Source organism: Suncus etruscus, chromosome 6 (genome assembly GCF_024139225.1).
Source record: "Suncus etruscus isolate mSunEtr1 chromosome 6, mSunEtr1.pri.cur, whole genome shotgun sequence".
Lineage (NCBI taxonomy): Eukaryota > Metazoa > Chordata > Mammalia > Eulipotyphla > Soricidae > Suncus > Suncus etruscus.
Window position 1 is genome coordinate 63,890,377 of NC_064853.1, and position 11,992 is coordinate 63,902,368.

The window sequence follows — 11,992 nt, forward strand, 5'->3', positions numbered from 1 at the left end:
TTTTAAAATTTAGTGTTTGTGAAATTACAAAGAAATTTATAGGGGGCCGGGCGGTGGCGCTAAAGGTAAGGTGCCTGCCTTACCTGCGCTAGCCTAGGACAGACCACGGTTCGATCCCCCGGCGTCCCATATGGTCCCCCAAGAAGCCAGGAGCAACTTCTGAGCGCATAGCCAGGAGTAACCCCTGAGCGTCACAGGGTGTGGCCCAAAAACCAAAAAAAAAAAAAAAAATTTTATAATTGGGTTTCAGGTATACAATGATCCAACACCAATCCATTCACCATTGGCTATTTCTCTCCAACAATTCTCCTCCAACTACCATTTACTTCCCACTTACTAATCATATTCTAATTATGTATCTGTGCATATAGATATATTATAAATTTTATTTAAGTTTTGGCACCAATGGGATCTCATATATAACACTTTTCACCACCACCACATCGTCCTTCTGCTTGAACTGTTCCCCTTTATAGAAGTTACCTCTCTCCAGCCCCCTCAAGTGGCATGTTTACTATTGAATACCAGTTTCCATGTTCTTTATTTCTATTGTCTCCGGCTATTGCTTATTCCATCATTATGTTTATTTGTACTCTACATATTAGAGAGATGATTCTGTAGAATCTCTCAACCCTAACTTCACACAGCATGATACTCTCTAGGTATATCTCTGTAGCAGCAAATTTCATGACTTGTTAAGTGTCTTTTCTAAGGAGATCCATGTTTCTTTGGATGGTACTTCAGTTTCAGTATCTGAGTGGTGGCTCAATTTTTTTCTCTCTAAAGAGCTCAATATTTGCATCTCAAAGAAATGCTGTCTTCATGTCTTTGGGCTATTTGGCCATAGGCATTTTTTCCTTTGTTTCAGTCTTTTCCTAGAAAAGCTTGCTCCACTTCATCCCCCTCTATCTGCCTGCTACTATGGGAAGAAAGAAAACATACAAACAGAAAACACTTGTAAAAGTTAGAGGGACAAAAAATATAATATAAAAAATATAATGTGAGACAAACTTAAAATTAAAATTTTTTTCCTTTGAGCATCTCTCTCTCTTTTTCTATCTCTCTTTCTCTCCTTACTATAGTTCATACCTATCAAAGGAACAAAATCTTATAATACCTTCTTTTCTTTTAATTGTATTTTATCTAAACAATTCTGATCAACAGAATCCTTCAGAGTTGAATTTTAGATATACAATGAGTCAAAATCTTTCACCTCCCTTCAATCTTCAACCTCCCTTCAACTTTCAACCTCCCTCTACTAATGGACCCAGAGTGTATTCTGTACCACCACCCTTTGCCACCTAGACTACCAGTATAATGGGCAGCTTTGAGTTTTGATAGTTAAAATTTAGGTCCCTTGATTCTATTATCTTTGGCTTGGATATTTAGGTCTATCCTTAATTATTTTTCCACCAATGCATCTGAGACCTCTGGCTCCCAGCCTTTCTTTGATCCTTTCTTCTTAGTTTTATAAAAAATATGTGGTAATATATGGTAAAATAAAATAAAGTAATCTGTGTCCCAAGGTTCTATAAAAAGGCAGGAGCCTCAATTTCAAAAATAAAAAAATTCTAGGGCCAGAGCGATAGCATTTTTGCTATCAGAGAAGGTCATTTGACTTATATATTTACTCAAAGATTTGAACAATATTTGTAAGGCCTGATCAGCTATTGCTGATGACATTTGCCTTGCATGTGGCTGACTCAGGATGGACCTGGGTTTGATCCTCAGTATCCTATATAGTCCTGCAAAATTGCCAGGACTGATTTCTGAGTGCAGAACCAGGAGCATCAGTGGGTGTGGCCCCAAACCCCAAAATAAACAAATAAAAACAAGAGATTAAAAATCCACTAAAAACAGAATTGTGTATGGCAAGTTTTTTACGATGTTTTGTTTGTTTTGTTTTGTTTTGTTTTTTGCATAGGCAAAGCAAAATATGGGGAAAATAGAAAAAAAAATTGGCCTAAAAACAGGGATATTTTACCCATGAAGCATCCTGGCATAAGCCCAACTATAGTACCAGGCATACTAAATTATCTAACCCCAAAGCCTTTTTCTGTGGTCCCAGTAAAAGTTCTTCACAATTACAGTTGTCACAGTAAGGTTTCTGTAGTTAGAGACCCTAAACATGGATGCAAAAATCCTTATCAAAATCTTAGCAAACCAAATCCACAACATATCAAAAAGATTGTGCATTCTGACCAAGTGGGTTTCATCCCAGGGATGCAAGGATGGTTCAACATATGCACATCAATCAACATCATACATTGCATCAATAAAAGGAAGGATAAAAACACATGATCATATCAATTGTTGCAGAAAAGCTTTTGACAAAATCAAACACTCATTAATGCTACCTTACTTTTAATGGGGCCCAGGAAATGACTTGGCTGGGTTTATAGTTGTCAACATTTAAAAGTTGACTGAGAGAAGAATATAATCAGAACTTGAAAAATAAAATGACTTTTTTTCTGTCCATGGAAGGACTAAGCAGTTTGCTGTTTTAGAAAACTCTGGAATAATAACCAAAATGTAAGGAACATAATTATGGAGCAACATAAGATTGGGGTATAGAAACACTAGATTTTTCTTTTACATTAGATCTGGTAATAGAGTTGCAATGAAGAAATAATCTTATAACGACCTATGAGCTCCTGAAGAGCTAACCAATCTGTTGCTTCAAACCCCAAATTGCTAGCTCTTTAATTTCACTTTCCCAGAATTCGCTTTATTTTTTTTTTTATTTTGCATATGGTGGGCCCATTGCTAAAACAGGTTAGGCCCTGTTTCTGTTATCTACATACTTATAATTATTATTAAGAGCTGTAGCATTAAATAATTAGTAATGGTGGTGGATGGTGATGGATAGAGGGATTTTTCTCTGTCATCCCAGGCCACGTGGCTCCGCAATCCCCATTCAGCTGGCGGGTTCCAGGTTTAGGTGAACGGCGGAATCACTCATCCAGAGACAGGCATCAGGAAGTATCAACTTTATTCATGCCCTATCCACCACATGTGTGGCTTATATCATAACCTTTTAAGCATTTGCTATTCTTAGCTAGCCTTGCATCTTAACTCATATCAGCCATCTTCCATTTGACCTCCATGCTGGCCAAAGACCAAAAGGGCAAAAGGGCCTAATCCCCTGGGTCAAAGGCTTATATAACCTTTCAAGACCACTCCCAGGAATGGGAGGGTCTCAGGTAGGTACACCTAAATCCAGGGTGAAGTTACAAAGAGCAATTTTAGATAAAGGAACATGTTTTAGATAGAGAAGCTAACTACATTGCTTCTAAATGTAGAGTGTTCCCCAGTTTTGTTTGTTTGTTTGGTTGGTTGGTTGGTTTTTGGGTCACACCCAGTGGCGCTCAGGGATTACTCCTGGCTCTTTGCTCAGAAATCGCTCCTGGCAGGCTCCGGGAACCATATGGAATGCAGGGATTTGAACCACCATCCTTCTGCATTGCAAGCCAAACACCTCACCTCCATGCCATCTCTCCAGCCCTTCCCTAGTTGTTTTTGTTTGTTTGTTTGTTTGTTTTTTAAGAACCTTTAGAAGGCTGGGCGTGTCACAAACGTTAGGGCGTTTGCCTTGCATGGTCTGACCTAGGACTGACTGGGATTCAATCCCCAGTGTCCCATACGGTCCCCCAAGCCAGGAGCGATTTCTGAGCTATTAGCCAGAATTAACCCCTGAGCCCCTCCCCCCCCCAAAAAAATAAAGAAATAAAAAAGAAATTTTAGGTCATTGATGGGTTCACAAGAGTAGGTCGGCTTGTTGTCTGTGGGAATCTCCTCACTGTTTGGAGTAAATGGCAGTGATTTTATCCTAGAAAGATGAACCCAACTAGAAATTTCATTGTGTTATAGCCATGGGAATGCTTAGTATAACTTGGTAAAGACACTTCCAGTTAAACAACAATTGATCTTAAAGAGATCATCATCCTTGGAAATAATACCCAACTATCAGGTTAAATTTTATTTGGAGATATAATTCCTATTTGGGTGAGATAAAACAACATGTCCATATTCCATATTAACTGCCTACTGCACCTACCCTAGATTAACAGCACAGTTCATTCTCTACTTTTGAGTCCAATAAGTAATCTCTGGTTAATGAGGCCTGCCATATAGCAGCTCAAAGAAACTAAGTTGGAAGGTTTCCCCCCCCCCCTTTGGACTATTCTGTGTCTAAAAATGGCTATAGATAATATAGAAAGGTACTTCTCACCATTTTCTTGACATAACTTCCTTATTATTCTCTTTAGGGTATAATTAAATTCTCATCTTTTCTGATGATTGAGATTACCAGGACGCATGGATTTAATAAATACATTTTAGCTCAAATGCTTAAATCCTGGGTGATTTTAGATGTAAAAGAAATTCTAATGTCACCCTGGAGTGACCTGGGTAAGCCAGATCTAGTAATAATTTCCTTAAGTAGCACCATAGACACTTCTCTGGCTTTCTCAGTAGGGTTGGAAAGGATTATGCCCACAAAGTGAAAGTGTCAATAAAACCAATAAATATTTATATCCTGAGCATTTTAGGCATCTGTGTAAGGTCAACTGCCAATCTTCCCTCCCGTGGATAAATTACTCGATGTTGGACAGATGGTGGTTACAGTAAAGGACTCCTAGGATTCCCACTAGGTGTATTATGGTGCATAAAGCACAGCTCTGAGTTACTCCCCTCACTGATTTGTAGCACTCTTTCTTGTGAAAAATAGTTTTCACTGATGTTGTTAAGGCATCTCTTCCTAAGTGTGAAGCCTTAATAATTTTCTATTACTTATATTCCAGGAATGAGTAGTTTACCTTGTTTTATAAACCATCCATTAATTTCCTTTGAAAACCATGTTCCAATGCCCAGTTTTTTTCTTTTGCAGAATATTCTGACTTAGTGAATTCGTTTTCTAGATGAAGTATAATAAGTCCTATGGTGGACCAACTCGTTCAGTCCAGGGAACACCCCCCCCCCCCCCAGCATCATTCATGATCTTCTACCAGTGTCTTAATGTCACTTTTAGTTTTATTTGCATATTTACCCATGTTCCCCCTTATTTTCAATCTATCAAGTACACATTTAAAGTTATTTGGGATGCAACTTCTTTATGAATCTACCTCATAAAGATCCTTGAATATATTGTATTCTTTTAAAGTAGAATTCTACAGGTTTTTGTATAATTAATTTGAAATATAATTAGAATATTTTCTTTAAAAAAGTAGGACATAAATTGTGTATTATCTTATAATAAAACATTTATATTTCTCATTTACTAACCATTTTGTGTTAATATATTTGCGACATGAATACTTTTTTACTTTGCTTTATTGCTTATTTTCTTTTTTTAGTGGTATCTACTAGTTCGGGTAAATGTCCAAGTGTGGAAAACGATCGTCTCGATGAAAGAATAAACTGTATTCCGGATCAATTTCCAACACAGGTCTGTGATACAACATTTTTTAACACAACTATAATTAAATTATAAAAGTATAAAGATTATCAATAGTGAGCCAATTCTGTATTTAAAGCAGTACTAATTAAACTGTATATGTTTTTAAACTGTATTTATATTTTTAATTGTACTTTTGTTTAAACAGATTGCTAAACTTGCTTTGCTTTACCTCTGTTCAATTTGGGCATAAAATTTAATAGACTTTTATTTTACTTAATAAGTTTACATTTTTTAACAAATCATTATTAAATTATACACAATAAAATTTACTTTATAAAATAAATATTTTATATTTGACTGTGAAAAACGCTTGAAAGAAATATCTATATTTCATTAGAATATTTTAGTGATAGTATGAATTAAATGGAGAAAAGTCAGTATAAGTTAAACAATTTATATAGTCCCAAGGTAACTATTTTTGATCTTCTTAAACTGTATAGTAATAGAAGTCAATGAATGAGAACTTACATTTACACATTGCAGATTTTATTAATGTAATGTACATACTTGTGTTAGAACTACAAAAATTGAGGCGACTCAATCAGTGAATTTTTGGAGGTTGCTTTTATTTCAGACGCGTCTGGGCCAGACATAAAAAAGTTGTGTCTGGAACCCAGAATACAGGGGAGAGCAGGTTTTTATACCTTTCAGATTATTCCATTACATCTTAGTCAGTTACACAAAACTACAAAGGATGATATCCCAACATTCCACAGGTTTAAGTTAATTCTAGCACACATCACATGGCCCCCCATCCCTGGAGCCCCTTTATCTCAGTTTGTAGGTGCTTGCAGAACCAGGAGAACATCAGTTGCCTTTAGCACCAGGGGACCCTAGAAATGGTAATGAATTGCTTTCTTACTAAGCTGCGGGGAGTCTTGGGGCCAAAAGGTGTCTGGTCAGTCAGTACATCTAAGAAAGCAGAATCTAACTTCGTAGTTGTATATAATAAACTATAAAACTATAGAACAACTAAATAAACATTACACCTGTAAGTTATATTAACATATGTGAATATAGCCACATATTAATAGCAGGACTTACTCTATAACATGTATTTTATTATTAAATGAAATAAAACACAATATTAATCCCCATGCAAACACTGTTAGTTTCTTCCTCTTTCACTCTACCAGACATAAAATAAATTGAATCATACCATTTGTCTTTGCTCAATGCTATAATTTTAATAGTATAATTTAAATTATTTTTCTAGTTAATTTGCCATGAAGTATGCAAACCAATAAAGTTTATCTAGGATTATATTCAAAATTGTGATTCTTTATTATATTTTACTTACTTATAAAAGAACCAGATGACAAATTTTACTGCAACACACTGGGAAAATTGTCTTGATATTATCTTTTATTACTATAATCCTAAGGAAAGATGAAAACTTAATATAGAATTAAGCCTACTAGGAAAATTATAATCTTGTAGAATATTAAATTCAAATATTTGAAACCTGTGGTGTTCACTTTTGTTGCCCGCTATTAATATTGACTGTTAGATTCTAAAACATACTTATAATATAAATTAAATATATTCAAACTAATGTACTTGCATATTTAAGAAAATGAATTTAAAACGTTAACATAGAAATAATTTTAATAATAAGCAGTGTGTAGGTGCCAGAGCACTGGCGCAAGAGGTTGGGCATTTGCCTTGCATGCATTAGCTTAGAATAGACCAAAATTCAATCCCCTGGTGTTCCATATGGTCCCCCAAGCCAGGAGAGATTTCTGAGTGCATAGCCAGGAGTAACCCCTGAGTGTCACTGGATGTGGCCCAAAGACCAAAAAAAATGAAAATAAAAAATAAAAACCAAAACAGTGTATATTAGTTATCTGGTACTTTTGTAATAAAATATGACTTACTAGGTGGCTTAAACAAAACAAATTAGTTTTGTCACAGTTCATATTCACATGAAGATAAAAGTGCAATCTAGTTGATAGTAGGTTCTTAGTAAATGTAAGTAGTTAAATGAAATTATACCATATTAGAAAAAAAACTAAATCCAATGGCAGATGTTAGCAACAAAATAGGAAATGACACCAATCACAGGAAAAAGAAATATATAGATAAAGCAGAAACTGTGGAGAAGGCTTGTTTAACATAATATTTTTTGTCAATATTTCATCAATAAAATTATATTTTTATATAGTCTCCCTTTTGTGAATTAATGGTTTTCTACCTTTCCAATTAAGAGTGTGTGCGTATTTGATTTCATAACAATATCTAAAAAGAATTTTAGGAGCCAGAGATATAGTAAAAGTAAAGAGGATGAGCTTTGCACTTGAATGATCTGAGCTTTACCCTATCTGATCTCCCAAACCTATCAACAGTGCTTACTGTGCAGAGTCAGGAGGAAGTCCTAAGCAACCAGGTGTGCTTTCTCCAAAATTATAAATGATTTAAATGGAAAATTTTCCACAGCTATATTATTTGAAGTATTTTGAGAAGAGTTAAAAATATATATATCAAGTGAATTAGCTTATAGTAATGTTCTTCCTCAAATATTCATTCATTTTATTATCATTTATAATATACATGCTATGTGCTTATGTAGGTGTACATGTTTATAAACTTGGTATCATTTTAATTCACTCTTAAAAGAGGAAGAAAGCCAACGCACATAAGTATAATTAGCTACTAAAAGTCATAGAGGTTATAACTTATTTGCAATATAAGAAAGCACAATTAAAAATATTTGTATAGTGGCTGGAGAGATAGCACGGAGGTAAGGCATTTGCCTTTCATGTAGAAGGTCATCGGTTGAAATCCTGGCATCCCATATGGTCCCCCATGCCTGCCAGGAGCAATTTCTGAGCATGGAGCCAGGAATAACCCCTGAGCACTGCTGGGTATGACCCAAAAACCACAAAAATTTTTTTAAAAAAATTAAAAAAAATATTTGTATCAAAGGGTGTCATACTTAAATATAGAATAAGCTTTATTTGTATTTATGTTAGTACATAACATTGCCACATGACTTATTATGTAAACAGTTTTTTTCTTACTTTCAAAATATCTTTCCATAGATAGCAGAAATGTATGGAGAAGTCAGTACTTTTATTTATTTGATGTAATAGCAGCAATCAGTTGCAACATCTGGAAAAAAACTAGTTAGAAATAAATTAAATACTAACACAATGATTTACTGATTAGCTAGAAATGAATATCTTAAAATTATTATCTTTTATAAAATTTATATTCAGAAGACAGTAACTATTAACTGAACCAACAGCAATGTATGTTGATATGTGATTAGTAAATTAAACTGATATCAAACTCTGATAGTTTACTTACTTCTATTTTATTACATTCAATATACTTTTAAAGTTTGGTGATGGGAATGCCCCTGTTTCTATGTCACTATGTACCTAGAAAATTACTATGAAAGATTTGTAATCCACTTTGGTCAAAATAAAAATTAAAAATAAATAAATAAATAAATAAATAAATAAATAAATAAATAAAGGAGATGTCAGAGTGATAATAAAGTGTGTTGAACATATACCTTCATGTGGCTGACTTGAGTTCAATACCCAGCATTTCATATTGTTCCTAGAGCCTGCTCAGTAGTGCTCACTGAGCACAGTAAACCCTGGGTATAGAGAAAGTCTGTATCTCTCAAACTAAATAAATAAATAGTGTGTTATATAAATATATTTGGATAGTCAGAAAGGAAAAAAATCAGTCATATGTGGAAATAAACAAATCAAGCAAATGGGTAGACATTGTTCAATGAAAACAAATCCTATATGTTTAGGTCAGAACTCAAGCCATCAATCCAGATAGAAATTAATTAGTAAGTTCTATGGACTATGCTGAAGGGATATAGACATTTTAGTGTTGATTTTGTATCCTCTGAGTGCATTTATACTCATTAAAAATACAAACAAATTATTTTTACTTCATTTAAAGAAAATGCATTGCTGGCCGGAGTGGTGGTGTGGAGCTACATGGTGTCTGCCTTTCCGGCGCTAGCCTAGGACAGACCTTGGTTCGATCCCTGGCATTTCCATATGGTCCGCAAACCAGGAGCGATTTCTAAGTGCTTAGCCAGGAGTAACCCCTGAGCGTTACTGGGTGTGGCCGAAAAACAAACAAACAAAAATAAAGTAGATAAAAGAAAAAAAATTCAGTGAAAAGCACTATTAATAATACTGTAACTTGTAGGGGTATGCACTCAGCTGCTAGGCCTACTGAAAAAGGGGTTCCCAAACTCTCTCCAAAAGCCTTGATCATATCAGCCCCAAAATGGGCATACCTTGTGAAGCCTATAGCAGAAGGAATTCCATTTTGTCGACCCAATGCTAAGTTCCCATTTAAGGTTAACAAGGGTAAGAAGTTTCATTTTAGGACCAAGTTTCTACCTAGCTAGATGCCCTGGAACTTCTGGGCATAGCAGAGTATAGCAGGAACTGTAAAAATGTCCCCTCATCATTAGTCTATTAGTTTAAAGGTCAACAAGATGAAACAGTTCTTGCATATAACCCATATAAACTTGCTTGTAACCCACAGAGGGTCGCCTCATGTGAGAGGTGTTCCTGAACAGTCAGTTTGGGTCTTGTTGGCTGACAGAATAAAGTCTTGCTTTGCTTTATTCTACTTGTGTCTTCTCATCCTTCGACTCCTCACCCTATCAATCTGATGTTTGGTCAGATTGGTGTCCCAATAGGGGCGAGGAACGATTATGTGGGGTCACGAGAAAAACGACAATTAGGGTGCTGAAGACAACATAAATGGCTTTGTAGGGGCTTCGCCCACTTTCTCATCCCAAATTTGCCAGCTTTCTTCTGCATGGACCTCTGTATCCATGGTATTTCATGGCTCAATTTCCATCTCGTCTGAGAAAAGATTGACTCTATGGAGCTGGCCTGAAGTTCAAACTGTGATTGTGGGTGTGGTTATAACTGCCAGGCTTCCCAGGAGAAAGAAAAAGAATTACTTTTGAAAAAGGAGAATACTTTATAATTTATTGACATAAACGAATCTTTAAACAAAGATACTGATATCATGGTATATAGGTTAAGGCACTCACCTTGCTCATATGATTTTGATCTGCAGAAAAATATATTTCCTGGAGTGATTCCTGAGCACAGAGCAAGGAACAAGACCTTAGTGTTTCTTGGAATGATTTCAGTTCCCATTTACCCATATAGAGACTAACTCCTACAATAACAATAAAAACAATGTAATTTCTGTAAACTTTTTCAGGCACTTTGTGCAATGCGAGGCTGTTGCTGGAAGCCTAGGAATGAATCGATTATTCCCTGGTGTTTCTTCGCAGATAATCATGGCTATGAAGTTGAGAGAATTTCAAAACCAAATATAGGTAAGAAGTGTTTCTGTCATGCAAGAGAGTTGGTACAGTGATAAAGTGCTTACAATGCAATTAGCTAACACACTTTTTTAGTTTAGTTTGTTTAGTTTTAATTTGTTTAGTTTGGTTTGGTTTGGTTTGGTTTAGTGTAGTTCAGTGTAGTTTAGTTTAATTTAGTTTAATTTGCTTTTGATCTTTGGGCCTTATTATCCTGTTGTTCTCAAGGATAACTCCTAGGGGGCTTCACAGGGGATTATATTTGACCCTGGGTTTGATCCCAGTTGGCACTTGAGATTCCCAGGAATGATTCCTGAACAAAGAGCCAAAATCAAGTCCCAGTATAAACCCTGAAAAAGCCTAAGTGTAAGCTGGGTGTAAATAATAATAGATTAAGTGGCCCTATAATGGTGATCTAACATATTTTAAGTAGGGTGGAAAATGTTTGGAATTTTTCTCTGAAAAATTAAATTGAATCAAATGATAAGTATATACACAATAAAGTCCAAATTGGGAGCTGGAAAGATAGCACAAAAAGTAGGGTGCTTGCTATGCTAGCTGCTGACCATGGTCAAACCTGGCACCCCAGATGGACCTCCAAGGGGACCAGGAATGATTCTTTGGTTTTTTGTTTTTTGGGGGCCACATCCAGCTGTGTTCAGGGGTTACTTCTGCTATCAGAAATTGCTCCTGGCAGGCTCAGAGCACCATATGGGATTCCGGGGATCGAACCAGTATCCATCACAAATGCCCTAACCTAGTACTAACACTCTGGCCCCCAAGGTAATAATTCTTAAATGCAATGTGAAGTAAATTTTTAGTACAATTGCTGTGGTCCCCAAACAAACAAACAAACAATATTCTAATTCATTACATAAAGTTTTTGTTGCAGGATTAAATGTTGAAAATCAAAATTGACTCATTTTAATGAAGACAATTAAATATATATGAAAATAATGAATGATTATTGACCCATTAATGAATTATGATGGATTTTTTTTCTTTAAGATTTTGAAGCCAATTTAAAAAGAAAATCTTCACCTACTATATTTGGCGATGATATTACCAATCTTCTACTCACAACCCAAAGTCAGACAGCAAATCGTTTTCGTTTCAAGGTTTGTTTTATCTTTATTTTATTCTTTTATTTTATTTTTCTCTTTTTTTCAGAGTTCTAATAGAAAAACACATTATGAGCTCATAGATTA